Raw genomic sequence first — 16,207 nt, forward strand, 5'->3', positions numbered from 1 at the left:
GCCGGATCCACCTTAATACCTTCTTTGTTCACTATGTGACTGAGGAATTGAACTTCTTCCAACCAAAATGCACACTTTGAAAACTTAGCGTACAATTTTTCCTTCCTCAATACTTCTAACACCTTTCTCAAATGTTCACCGTGTTCTTGGTCATTCTTTGAGTAAATAAGTATGTCATCAATGAAAACAATGACAAACTTGTCAAGGTATGGTCCACACACTCGGTTCATAAGGTCCATGAACACAGCTGGTGCATTAGTTAAACCAAACGGCATGACCATAAACTCGTAATCACCGTAACGTGTTCTTAAAGCAGTCTTTGGAATATCATCTTCTTTCACCCACATTTGATGATACCCGGAACGTAAGTCAATCTATGAATAAATAGACGAGCCTTGTAGTTGATCAAATAAGTCGTCGATTCTCGATAGTGGGTAGCGGTTCTTGATGGTAAGTTTGTTCAACTCTCGGTAGTCGATACACAACCTGAATGTACCATCTTTCTTCTTGACAAACAAAACAGGAGCTCCCCACGGTGATGTGCTTGGTCGAATGAAACCACGCTCTAAAAGTTCTTATAATTGGCTTTGCAGTTCTTTCATCTCGCTGGGTGCGAGTCTGTAAGGAGCACGAGCTATTGGTGCACCTCCTGGTACAAGATCTATTTGAAATTCAACGGATCGATGTAGGGGTAATCCCGGTAATTCTTTCGGAAATACATCGGGAAATTCTTTTGCGACGGGAACATCATTGATGCTCTTTTCTTCAGTTTGTACTTTCTCGACGTGTGCTAGAACAGCATAGCAACCTTTTCTTATTAGTTTTTGTGCCTTCAAATTACTAATAAGATGTAGGTTCGTGTTGCCCTTTTCTCCGTACACCATTAAGGGTTTTCCTTTTTCTCGTATAATGCAAATTGCATTTTTGTAACAAACGATCTCTGCTTTCACTTCTTTCAACCAGTCCATACCGATTATCACATCAAAACTCGCTAACTATACTGGTATCAAGTCAATCTTAAATGTTTCGCTAACCAGTTTAATTTCTCGATTCCGACATATATTATCTGCTGAAATTAATTTACCATTTGCTAATTCGAGTAAAAATTTACTATCCAAAGGCGTCAATGGTCAACTTAATTTAGCACAAAAATCTCTACTCATATAGTTTCTATCTGCACCCGAATCAAATAAAACGTAAGCAGATTTATTGACAATAAGAAACGTACCCGTAACAAGCTCTGAGTCTTCCTGTGCCTCTGCCGCATTAATATTGAAAACTCTTCCGCGGCCTTGTCCATTCGTGTTCTCCTGGTTCGGGCAATTTCTAATAATGTGGCCCGGTTTTCCACATTTATAACAAACTACATTGGCATAACTTGCTCCGACATTACTCGTTCCGACACCATTTGTTCCTTTCGTTCTATTAACCCCTGGTCCGTAGACCTCACACTTCGCTGCGCTATGACCATTTCTTTTACACTTGTTGCAAAATTTGGTGCAGAACCCCGAGTGATACTTTTCACACCTTTGGCATAGCTGTTTCTGATTGTTGTTGTTGTTGTTGCGGTTATTATTGTTGTTGGGATGATTGTTGTTGTTGTTGTTGTTGGGCCGTTTGTTGTAGTTGCGATTGATGTTGCGATTGTTGGGATAGTTGTTGCGATTATTGTTGTAATTGATGTTATTGTTGTATTGGTGATTCTTATCACCGTTTTCCTCCCACTTTCTTTTGACTTGCTTCACATTGGCTTCTTCAGCAGTCTGTTCTTTAATTCTTTCTTCAATCTAGTTCACTAGTTTGTGAGCCATTCTACATGCCTGTTGTATGGAGGTGGGCTCGTGTGAACTTATATCTTCTTGGATTATTTCCGGTAATCCTTTCACAAACGCGTCAATCTTCTCTTCCTCATCTTCGAACGCTCCCGGACACAATAGGCATAATTCTATGAATCATCTTTCGTATATGGTAATATCAAATCCTTGGGTTCGTAACCCTCTAAGTTCTGTCTTGAGCTTATTGACCTCGGTTCTGGGACGGTACTTCTCGTTCATCAAGTGCTTGAATGCTGACCACGGTAGTGCGTAAGCATCATCTTGTCCCACTTGCTCTAGATAGGTATTCCACCATGTTAACGCAGAACTTGTGAAGGTATGCGTAGCGTACTTCACTTTATCCTCTTCAGTACACTTACTTATGGCAAACACCAATTCGACCTTCTCGGTCCACCGTTTCAATCCGATCGGTCCTTCGGTTCCATCAAATTCCAAAGGTTTGCAGGCAGTGAATTCTTTGTAGGTGCATCCTACACGATTTCCTGTACTGCTAGATCCAAGGTTATTGTTGGCATGTAGCGCAGCCTATACTGCGGCTATGTTTGAAGCAAGAAAGGCACGAAATTTCTCTTCGCTCAAATTCAAGGTGTGTCGATTAGTCGGTGCCATTTCCTTCAAAATAGTCAAATGAAACGAGTTAATCATATAGAATATCAAGAGTAGTCAATAGTATTTCGTAGCGTAATATGAACTTATTTATAAAAGCTCTTTCTTCATATTAGCGTTTTATACTCTTTAATTCGGGTAGTACCTACCCGTTAAGTTCATACTTAGTAGCTAACATACCATTTCAACTACTACAATTCTATATGAAAAACTAATCACACAAAAAAAAAAATTATCATATTCAAACCTTTATACAATAACTTGCAAACTTACAATACCGCTTTTTTTTTACGTATAGCATGAAATATAGCACATAAAAATTTGATACAAAGTAGTTGCGAAGATAATTCTAGTTAATAAATAAGGCGTTCAGCAAAGGCAATAAAGACACGTAATTCATATGTCCAGAAACAAGTCATGCATTCTGGTTTTACTAATACCACTTCCCATCCTTGGTTTTGTGGAAAATAACCGTTGTGACCGATAGTAAGACAATGTGTTGTAACGTCGTCAAAAGGATGAAGGTTAAGTAATGACCAACAGTCTCGTAATAACCTAAAAACCTCATTTCTTACCCCAATTACCGACTCCGTCACTTGTGGGAACGTTTGGTTTAATAGTTGTAGCCTGATGTTCTTGTTCTCACTTTGGTGAGAAGCGAACATTACTAACCCGTAAGCATAACATGCTTCTTTATGTTGCATGTTAGCCGCTTTTTCTAAATCATGAAGTCCTATATTCGGATATATTGAGTCAAAATAATTTCTTAACCTGTTGCGTAAAATAGCATTTGGGTTCCCCGCAATATATGCGTCAAAGTAAACGCATCGTAACTTATGGATTTCCCAATGTGATATCCCCCATCTTTCGAACGAAAGCCTTTTATAAATCAAGGCATTCTTGGAACGTTCTTCGAATGTCTTACAAACTGATCTCGCCTTAAATAGTTGTGCCGAGGAATTCTGACCGACTCTAGACAAGATTTCATCAATCATGTCTCCGGGTAGGTCTCTTAAAATATTGGGTTGTCTATCCATTTTGTGTTTTATACGGTAAAATAGACAAGAGTTAGATTCATAAAAAAAATACTTATTAATACAAGCAATTTTTACATATATCATAAAGCATAAGCACACTATATTACATATATTACACCACACGAATACAACTATCTTATTCTGACTCGCTCGTTTCTTCTTCTTCAGTTTTGGTTCATTTTGCCAAGTTTTTAGGGATATATGATGTTCCCCTAATACGAGCCGTCGTTTTCCACATTGGTTTAGAAAAACCTGCTGGTTTAGAGGTTCCCGGGTTATTGTCACAACTTAAGAAATACGGGTGTTGACGATACATATAAAGTTCATCGGGTTTGGAATCAAATTTCTTTATTTTTATGCCCTTTCCCTTATTGTTCTCTTTTGCCTTATTAAATTCTGTTGGGGTAATTTCTATAACATCATCGGAATCTTTGTCGGGATCCGATTCATCAGAGAATTGGTAATCCTCCCAATACTTTGCTTCCTTGGCGAAAACACCATTGACCATAATTAACTTCGGTCGGTTGGTTGAGGATTTTCTTCTACTTAACCATTTTATTATTTCCCCCACTGGTTCTATTTCTTCTTCCGGTTCCGATTCTTCTTCCGATTCCGACTCTTCTTCCGGTTCCTCTTCGGGAACTTGTGAATCAGTCCACGAATCATTCTAATTTACATTTGACTCTTCATTATTATTAGGACTTGTTCTAGAGGTAGACATCTATCACATAATATCAAACACGTTAAGAGATTAATATATCACATAATATTCACATGTTACAAATATATAGTTTCCAACAAAATTTGTTAAGCAATCATTTTTCAAGTAAACACGGTCGAAGTCCAGACTCACTAATGCATCCTAACAAACTCGATAAGACACACTAATGCAAAATTCTGGTTCTCTAAGACCAACGCTCGGATACCAACTGAAATGTCCCGTTCATATTGATTATAAACGTTCCATATTAATTGATTTCGTCGCGAGGTTTTGACCTCTATATGAGACGTTTTTCAAAGACTGTATTCATTTTTAAAACAACCATAACCTTTATTTTATCTATAAAGGTTTAAAAAGCATTACGTAGATTATCAAATAATGATAATCTAAAATATACCGTTTACACACGACCATTACATAATGGTTTACAATAAGAATATATTACATCAAAAATAAGTTTCTTGAATGCAGTTTTTACATAACATCATACAAGCATGGACTCCAAATCTTGTCCTTATTTTAGTATGCAACAGCGGAAGCTCTTAATAATCACCTGAGAATAAACATGCTTAAAACGTCAACAAAAATGTTGGTGAGTTACAGGTTTAACCTATATATTATCAATTCATAATAATAGACCACAAGATTTCATATTTCAATATACATCCCATACATAGAGATAAAATTCATTCATATGGTGAACACCTGGTAACCGACATCAACAAGATGCATATATAAGAATATCCCCATCATTCCGGGACACCCTTCGGATATGATATAAAATTCAAAGTACTAAAGCATCCGGTACTTTGGATGGGGTTTGTTAGGCCCAATAGTTCTATCTTTAGGATTAGCGTCAATTAGGGTGTCTGTTCCCTAATTCTTAGATTACCATACTTAATAAAAAGGGGCATATTCGATTTCGATAATTCAACCATAGAATGTAGTTTCAGGTACTTGTGTCTATTTTGTAAATCATTTATAAAACCTGCATGTATTCTCATCCCAAAAATATTAGATTTTAAAAGTGGGACTATAACTCACTTTCACAGATTTTTACTTCGTCGGGAATTAAGACTTGGCCATTGTTCGATTCACGAACCTATAATAAATATGTACATATATATCAATGTATATTCAAAATATATTTACAACGCTTTTAATACATTTTGATGTTTTAAGTTTATTAAGTCAGCTGTCCTCGTTAGTAACCTACAACTAGTTGTCCAACGTTAGATGTACAGAAAAAAATTGATATATATTATCTTGAATCAATCCACGACCCAGTGTATACACGTCTCAGGCTAGATCACAACTCAAAGTATATATATTTTTGGAATCAACCTCAACCCTGTATAGCTAACTCCCACATTACTGCATATAGAGTGTCTATGGTTGTTCCAAATAATATATACATATGGGTCGATATGATATGTCAAAACATTTGCATACGTGTCTATGGTATCCCAAGATTACATAATATATTAGAATACATGTATAATACAATATAAGTTAGCTAGGATATGATTAATATAGATTTGTTACCAATTTTCACGTTGCTACAACAAGAAAAATTATCTAATCTTGTTTAACCCATAACTTCTTCATTTTAAATCCGTTTTGAGTGAATCAAATTGCTATGGTTTCATATTGAACTCTATTTTATGTTCTAGTGATTACAAGTTTAAATCTTTGAAAAAGATAGTTTATATGTATGAATCGAATGATGTTATGAACATCATTACTATCTCATGTTTTCTGGATAAAGCTACTGGAAATGAGAAAAATGGATCTAGCTTCAAAGTATCCTTAGATGGCTTGAAAGTTCTTGAAGCAGAATCATGACACAAAAACAGTTCAAGTAAGATTTTCACTCGAAATAAGATTGTTATAGTTATAGAAATTGAATCAAAGTTTGAATATGAATATTACCTTGTATTAGAAAGATATCTTACTGTAAATAAGAAAGATTTCTTGAGGTTGGATGATCACTCTACAAGATTGGAAGTAAGCTAGCAAACTTGGAAGTATTCTTGATTTTATGAAACTAGAACTTGTAGAATTTATGAAGAACCCTTAGAACTTGAAGATAGAACTTGAGAGAGATCAATTAGATGAAGAAAATTGAAGAATGAAAGTGTTTGTAGGTGTTTTTGGTCGTTGGTGTATGGATTAGATATAAAGGATATGTAATTTTGTTTTCATGTAAATAAGTCATGAATGATTACTCATATTTTTGTAATTTTATGAGATATTTCATGCTAGTTGCCAAATGATGGTTCCCACATGTTAGGTGACTCACATGGGCTGCTAAGAGCTGATCATTGGAGTGTATATACCAATAGTACATACATCTAAAAGCTGTGTATTGTACGAGTACGAATACGGGTGCATACGAGTAGAATTGTTGATTAAACTAACGAGGATGTAATTGTAAGCATTTTTGTAAAGTAGAAGTATTTTGATAAGTGTCTTGAAGTCTTTCAAAAGTGTATGAATACATATTAAAACACTACATGTATATACATTTTAACTGAGTCGTTAAGTCATCGTTAGTCGTTACATGTAAGTGTTGTTTTGAAACCTTTAGATTAACGACCTTGTTAAATGTTGTTAACCCAATATTTATAATATCAAATGAGATTTTAAATTATTATATTATCATGATATTATGATGTACGAATATCTCTTAATATGATATATATACATTAAATGTCGTTACAACGATAATCTTTACATATATGTCTCGTTTCAAAATCATTAAGTTAGTAGTCTTGTTTTTACATATGTAGTTCATTATTAATATACTTAATGATATGTTTACTTATCATAATATCATGTTAACTATATATATAACCATATATATGTCATCATATAGTTTTTACAAGTTTTAACATTCGTGAATCACCGGTCAACTTGGGTGGTCAATTGTCTATATGAAACCAATTTCAATTAATCAAGTCTTAACAAGTTTGATTGCTTAATATGTTGGAAACTCTTAATCATGTAAATAACAATTTCATTTAATATATATATAAACATGAAAAAGTTCGGGTCACTACAATCTTAAACGAACGATGATGATGATTTGCAGAAAAGAAGCCAATCGTGTGAATGTTGAAGTGATATCCACAATGGTGTTAATAATTCTGTGAATATGATTTTGATAATTCAATTATATGCTTTTCCTATTATCTGTGTTGTTTAATAAACACCCACTTGCTCGATGGATTGTACTGCTTTTTCAATTGTGGGCCGAAGAGCATATACAGGCGACCACTTGTGGCCATATAGGTACTAGTAATATTAATTAATATAATTGTTATTATTTAAGTTACATGTAATACTTAAATATATATTAAATATTAATACATTATATAATATTTGTACCATTAATATATAAAATTTATAATAAATGATATACATACTCTAATTAAAATATTTCAATACGAACCTGATATATAAATAATTATTTATTTAAAATATATAACAAAAAAATATAATTAATTATTAATATACCATATAAATATTAATAATAATAATATATAATAAAAAAACTTGTTTAAATATTACTATATGTGTTAATATATATATATATATATATATATATATATATATATATATATATATATATATATATATATATATATATATATATATATATAAATGATATAGGTTCGTGAATCCAAGGCCAATCCGACACATATTCAATGTCGTCATATGTATTTTTACTACAAAATACAGTATGGTGAGTTTCATTTGCTCCATTTTTAATTGCTTTCGCAATATATATTTTGGGCTGAGAATACATGCAATATTTTATAAATGCTTTACGAAATAGTGACAAGTGATCAAAAATGATAATTCTGCGGATGGATGTGCTAGATAATTTAGTTACATGTTATAAGAGCATGTGAGCGCGAATCCTAAAGATAGATCTATCGGGCTTAACACCTCCATCCTGTAGGCTGCACTAGACATAAGAGCTAGTGGGCGGATGTTTAGTACTTTGAGGATTATGTATACACTTGCAAGTGTACGTATCCATCTTTGCGAAGATGACTTATTATATTATTTTTAAGGTTTGTTACTGAGGCCTCAACATAAGCAGAACGGTTTTATACACTTGCGAGTGTACATATATTTATAAACGAAAATCTTGTGGTCTATTAATATATTGAAATTATTGTTAAGATAAACCTATGAACTCACCAACCTTTTTGGTTGACACTTTTAAGCATATTTATTCTCATGTATGAAAGAAATCTTCCGCTGTGCATTTGCTCATATTACATGGAGTCGTTCATGGCATATTTAAGTCAGTACCTCGCAATGGAACCAAATGTTGAAGACTTCGTCCAGGAGGATTAGGACGGGTCATCATATATGGTATCAGAGCTGGTTTAAGTTGTGTCATCGGCTTAATCATAGAGGAGGTTCTCACAGTGTTACCTGTGACGAAACATTGGCTCTTAATCCTGGCGGTCCAACTATGGTTGGCTTTGCTGAGAGGCATGGCTGTAAAATCAGTGTCTGAGGTACGCTCAGTGGTCACCAGGCGGTTAGCTGGGAAGGCACTGAGTAGGATGCGTCCCCACTAATCACATGTGGTATCAGAGCGGTGGTCTTAGCGAACCAGGTTTTGCATTAGTGTGTCTAACTAGTAGTTGTTAGGATGCATTAATGAGTCTGGACTTCGACCTGGTAGTTGTTAGGATACATTAATAAGTCTGGACTTGAACTTGGTCTGCATGTCAAGAATTTTGCTTACCATTCTTTGTAAAAAAATATTTACCTATCATTTTCAGTCTCGACACGTCTTATTGCAATTATTGCATAGATGGTGTACAGACAAATTCATATCCCATCACATTAAACCTTGTCTGACACGTCTCCTTAATTCCCTCCGTAATCTACGGGATCTTGTGTACTATATATAGGTATTCTATATAATTAGAATAACATCTGATATCCGAAAATCATTTCATATCAAAATCCTCTAACTAATCATAAAAGATAGATCCTACACCTAGTTTGGATTACATTAGTTCCGGGAGCGATTTCGAGATGTATATTGAAATAGACTCTGAAGTCAATAAACCTGAAGTGCCTCAACCATTTAGCTATTTTTCTTTCTGGAGGAGATGGGGGTGGGTCCTAGACTTACTCACCCGATGGAGAAATGAAGAAGGCAAACCCTACCGTGAACTAAACTTGCCTCCTAACATCAGAGAAAACGATGTACTCACCGGTGAACCTATGCGCAACACTGTTTTCACCCTTCTTGCCAAAATATTCTGCCTCGAAGGTCACATTACTGCAATATAACAAAATATTCAACCCCTATTTCCGAATACCAATCGAAGGGGAATATTAGAAGAAGTTAGGGAACTTCGAATTGATAATCAAGATCTATCGAATTAGATGAGTGGGTGGATAGAAATGATAGAGGGTAGGATAGAAACCCTGACAAGAATGGTGCATGATTTACAAGCTATACTTATTACACCAACTTCATCACCAGCTTCAGCAACAAAAACATTTGTACCACCGATAGCAAAATCCACATCACCAGCCTCGACATCACCATATGTACCGCAAGCATAATCTTCATTCTACCTATCGTTCTATCTACTTTATCTTTGTTCTACATATCAATCTACATCAATTATCTTCGTTCTATGTGGCGATTATGTAATCTCTAAAGTCTTAAAGATTATATATTCTCATTCTAACAGCAAATTAAATGAGCTTAGTATCATATTGACTCATTAAATCCATGATTACATCTGAGAAAAATATATATGTATATATATTTTCATAAAGATTGTAATTAAAAATTTTTTCGTACAAACTGTTATTGGTGAAAATATTTTAACGGGTAGGCAATACCCGAGGAATATTTAGATTTCACATTAATAAGTACACTGTACATTCTTTCAAATCTAGTTCAACAGTCATTTATTATCCTATTTACAACCACTGATATACGTATCCGTTCACCGCAGAATAACCATTTTCATTCAATTTCATATTTGGATTTTGATCTATCAGAATCCAACAAGTGGCATAATGAAGAAAATATTGGACAAAATAAAATTTGTTAGAAACAAACAATTTAACTATGAGAAGAATTTTGTTAAGAATCCACGCTAACAGTTCCTATCTAACTGATTACATTTTATTTATCGCAATTTATTTATCGCAATTTATATTCTCGCAATTTTATTTATCATCATTTAATTTCTGTTATTTATTTTGCGCACTTTAAATATCTGGACACGTATACAAGGTTTTGACATATCATATCGATGCATCTATATATATTATTTGGAATAACCAAAGACACTCTATATGCTGTAATACATGAGTTTGCTATACAGGGTTGAGGTTGATTCTACAATAATATATATACTTTGAGTTGTGATCGAGTCTGAGACATGTATTAATTAATTCGAATATTATTAAGCTATATATGAATTATTGGACTGTTAACTGTGGACTATCAACTGTGGACTACTAACATTGGACAATTAAAATGAATTAAAATACTGATTATAACATATGAAATAAAACAATTCTTCAAGTTTGCCACTTGATTTCATCTTAAACATCCTTTGTATCTTGACAATCACAATCAGCGTTTAATCATCTAAAAACCTTCGATATTCTTGAAAACCCTCGGTTTGATAACCGATGATCCAGATCCGTTAACTTTGAAAATGCTGACGAAGCAGCATGTTGTAGATGACCTAAATGGCCAAAAGTTTGATAATAAAGAATAGAATGTTGGGAATGCTCGATAGAAAAAAATAAATAAATAAATTTGGTACTGAAAAACGGATTGAGCAAACCATGAAGGAGATCAAGGACAAATACAAGGACCATACCCTAACTTCAAAGAACCCAGATAATTCTGAATTCGATGAAATCTTTACAGAATACCTTGCTTCGAACTCATTTTAAAATCTTGCGAAAAATTTTTCATCATCATCTTTCGAACTTAGAAATTCCAAAATATCATCATAAATATCTTCGATATTTCTGAATATATTTTCATAAATATTCTCGTCCGAAATTATATACCTCTTTGTGCTATATGTATTACATTATATTGGAAATTCCTATAAAACCTAAGTATAATTACGAATGAATTCTGGAGAAGTGTTAAGAATTTGAGCATGAGTTAGTATAATATAATGACAGTTGGCCAACGTGATTATATTACAGTGAGTCATGCGGGAAGTTCTAATGAAACATGAGGATTCACAGATTCTACCGTCATCATGTGTCATGTTACACGACTCGTTCAATCTACTTCGCCTCTGAACGTATCAAGAAAATACATTCTTGATAGTTCCATCCTCAGAGATTCTGGTAATTTAACAAATCAAATCGTGCTAGTACGTTCCTTTCTCCTTAATATATTATGATCATTCGAAACTTCATAACTACGAATTCTGGACCATTACTTGCTTCACTTGAAGTCGAGAAGAGAAAACAAAAGCATGAAGCTCCAAAATATAAGAGAAAATATAAGCACGACAGCAACAAAGAAATTACAAACCGTGTATATCAATGCTTATAGCAATATAAAGACACGGGAGATTTAAGAACACTATAACCCCAAGGTAATAGTAGAAGTGAATAGATTCCTCGGGTGGTAAATGGAAGAGGAGAATGACATAAACGATAGTCGGGAAAATATCAAGAATCAGAACAGGATTGAGCATATTTATGGATCTTTTGAAAGTAGGAATTGAGGGAGAAAGTATAAGATTGGTGAAAATAATGGAACGGAAGAGATTAATTTATAGCAAAATATCAGACAGAGTAATCAAGGCAGATTACCGCATTTAATTATAGCGATCTTAATTTCCTTATTCGCCGAAGAATCAAATCTTTTAGATTTCGAAGATTTTCTTTAAATCCCTTAAACTCTGGAAAAAATCAATCCTGTCTACATCAAAAGATATGACGAATCTACATGTACTCATTTCACTCTTTTGTGATAGCTTCACTCGTACCCTTCGATTAATCGAATTGTTTTATCATTATTTATCAATAATGATAAAACTTTAGTTATCAACTCATATGCGTCATGAAAATAATTTTTATTATTAACCATGACGACCACACTCAAATTTCGGGACGAAATTTCTTTATATGATTTCGACACGATAAGCAAAGTCTGTAATGTTGAGTCTCAAAAATTTTGAAATTATATTCATGTAATCAATTACCCTTTGACTACTCCCGATAATTCATGAACTATTAATCGTAAATAGAAAAGTATATATATATATATATATATATATATATAATTATACATGTAATTTTTATTTAATAGTTAGTGACTGAATTCTATACCATAATGACCAAAATAAATAAAGACATTTAATTTAAAATTTTGAGATTTTTCTGGAGAGTTAGTAACTGATTAACAACCGACCACGATATTATATCTGAAATTTAAGAAAAACTGTCGGTGCCTTAAATTTAGCGTATGACAACTAGAATGTTTTTATTATTATTTAAATATTGCACGTTTTGTCTCTTACATACTTATGGATCATACAACTTTAATTTTATATATAACATATATGTTATATCATTTTGAAAGACAAAACTCATCAACATAGGGTCATCTTCTTCCATCACCTTCACCATCGATTATCTTTTTGATACAACCTTCCCGCCGGTCACCGATCAACCACCACTCCATCGTGCAATCCATAACCACAAAGAACACCCATTTAGCAACCCCCACTTGCCACCCATATCAACCACCATCGAGCTCTAACACCCATGGCAACCCATCACCACCGTGAGTCACCTAAACAACCACAAACCGCCATCTCCCCACCGTGAGCACCATGATCCACCACATCCTTCTACTCCATTAAATACCACCTTTCACCACCTACACCTCAATCCACCATATCATCATGACCTGTGATTAATTTCCACTTGCTATTCGGTTTCAATCATCATCAATCCAGCATGTTCCTTTGTTGCTATCAAACTAGAATCGAAACCCATTTTTATTTTCTTTTATTTCTATTTTCGTTTCTATTTCTTTATGTTCGAACACTATCACACCATCATGAACCATAGAGATTTGTTACTTGTCCATTACAACACCAAACTTTTCGGTTATGTTACTATAGTTATTGTTTCTGTTTCGATGTAGCAACCAAACTCACAACCTTCGAATTTTTCTGTACGTTTCCTTCTGTGTCTGTCGAAACTGCTGCAGCCTACCATCTAATTTACTCGCCACTGTTCTTTTTTTTGTTCAAACCACAACCGACACCTTCATGAAACCCACGAAGAAGACAACAAATAGTAACGAAACAATAATGATAATCGTGATGATGATTCGCGTATGGTAATAATGATGATGATATTGATTCACGAAAGATGTAAATGGTGAGGATCTTAAACGAACGATGATGATGATTTGCAGAAAAGAAGCCAATCGTGTGAATGTTGAAGTGATATCTACAATGGTGTTAATAATTCTGTGAATATTATTTTGATAATTAAATTATATGCTTTTCCTATTATCTGTGTTGTTTAATAAACACCCACTTCCTCGATGGATTGTACTGGTTTTTCAATTGTGGGCCGAAGAGCATATACAGGCGACCACTTGTGGCCATATAGGTACTAGTATTATTAATTAATATAATTGTTATTATTTAAGTTACATGTAATACTTAAATTTATTTTAAATATTAATACATTATATAATATTTGTAGCATTAATATATAAAATTTATAATAAATGATATACACACTCTAATTAAAATATTTCAATACGAACCTTATATATAAATAATTATTTATTTAAAATATATAACAAAAAAAATATAATTATTTATTAATATAACATATAAATATTAATAATAATAATATATATAATAAAAAAAACTTATACTCCCTCCGTCCCGGATTAATTATCCAGTATTCCTTTTTGGGACATCCCAGATTAATTGTCCACTTCCAAATATGGAAAGTAATTTTGATAAACTTTAAAATATTGTCCCTAATGAATTAATTAAATTACAAAGGTGAGAGAGATTTCTAATTAATTAGTTGAGGGTAAAACAGTAAAGTAAGAAAAAGGTACAGAAAAAGTACAGTGTAATAATGACATTTCTTAAACTGTCTGTTTTTTGTCTGGGACAATTAATCTGGGACGGAGGGAGTATATATATATATATATATATATATATATATATATATATATATATATATATATATATATATATATATATATATATATATATATATATATATATATATAAATGATATAGGTTATATATATATATATATATATATATATATATATATATATATATATATATATATATATATATATATATATATATATATATATATATATAAATGATATAGGTTCGTGAATCCAAGGCCAACCCTACACATATTCAATGTCGTCATATGTATTTTTACTACAAAATACAGTATGGTGAGTTTCATTTGCTCCCTTTTTAATTGCTTTCGCAATATATATTTTGGGCTGAGAATACATGCAATATTTTATAAAAGCTTTACGAAATAGAGATAAGTGATCAAAAATGATAATTCTGCGGATTGATGTGCTAGGTAATTTAGTTACATGTTATAAAAGCATGTGAGCGCGAATCCTAAAGATAGATCTATCGGGCTTAACACCCCCATCATGTATGCTGCACTAGACATAAGAGCTAGTGGGCGGATGTTTAGTACTTCGAGGATTATTTATACACTTGCGAGTGTACGTATCCATCTTTGCGAAGATGACTTATTATATTATTGTTAAGGTTGGTTGCTGAGGCCTCAACATAAGCAGAACGGTTTTATACACTTGCGAGTGTACATATATTTATAAACGAAAATCTTATCGTCTATTAATATATTGAAATGATTGTTAAGATAAACCTATTAACTCACCAACCTTTTTGGTTGACACTTTTAAGCATGTTTATTCTCAGGTATGAAAGAAATCTTCCGCTGTGCATTTGCTCATATTACATGGAGTCGTTCATGGCATATTTAAGTCAGTACCTCGCAATAGAACCAAATGTTGAAGACTTCGTCCAGGAGGATTATGACGGGTCATCACATTATAATATCATGATAATGTAATAATTTAACATCTCATTAGATATAATAAACAATGGGTTAACTACATTAAATGAGATCGTTAACTAAAAGGTTTCAAAACAACACTTACATGTAACGACTAACGATGACTTAACGACTCAGTTAAAATGTATATACATGTAGTATGTTAAGATGTATTCATACACTTTTGAAAGACTTCAAGACACATATCAAAGTACTTCTACTTATCAAAAATGCTTACAATTGCATTCTCATTCATTTTCATCAACAATTCTACTCGTATACACCCATATATTCTTACTCGTACAATATACAGCTTCTAGATGTATTTACTATTAGTATATACACTCCAATGATCAGCTCTTAGCAGCCCTTATGAGTCACCAAGACATGTGGGAACCATCATTTCACAACTAGCATGACTTATGAGCATGAAAACAAAAACTAGCAACCTTATATTGACTAAGCATTAGGCATTTTTTTCAAACAACACACACATCACATTTCTTTGATTTTCTAATCCAAATTATCTCCATCTTAACTCTTTCTAAGCTCTAGAATGTATATACTTCAGTAATATTGATCATCTATGTCAATCTAGCTTCAATTAAAATCAAGAAACATCATCATTCAAGAACACATCAAGAACACTTCACAAATACTTTCAAGCTTACTAGCTTACTTCCAATCTTGCAAATCCATTTCAAGTGATCATCCAATCTCAAGAAATCTTTGTTATTTACAGTAGGTTATCTTTCTAAATCAATATAATACGCATATTCAAACTTTGATTCAATTTCTATAACTATAACAATCTTAATTCGAGTGATAATCTTACTTGAACTTGTTTTCATGTCATGATTCTACTTCAAGAA

Source organism: Rutidosis leptorrhynchoides, chromosome 5, assembly GCF_046630445.1.
Source record: "Rutidosis leptorrhynchoides isolate AG116_Rl617_1_P2 chromosome 5, CSIRO_AGI_Rlap_v1, whole genome shotgun sequence".
NCBI lineage: Eukaryota > Viridiplantae > Streptophyta > Magnoliopsida > Asterales > Asteraceae > Rutidosis > Rutidosis leptorrhynchoides.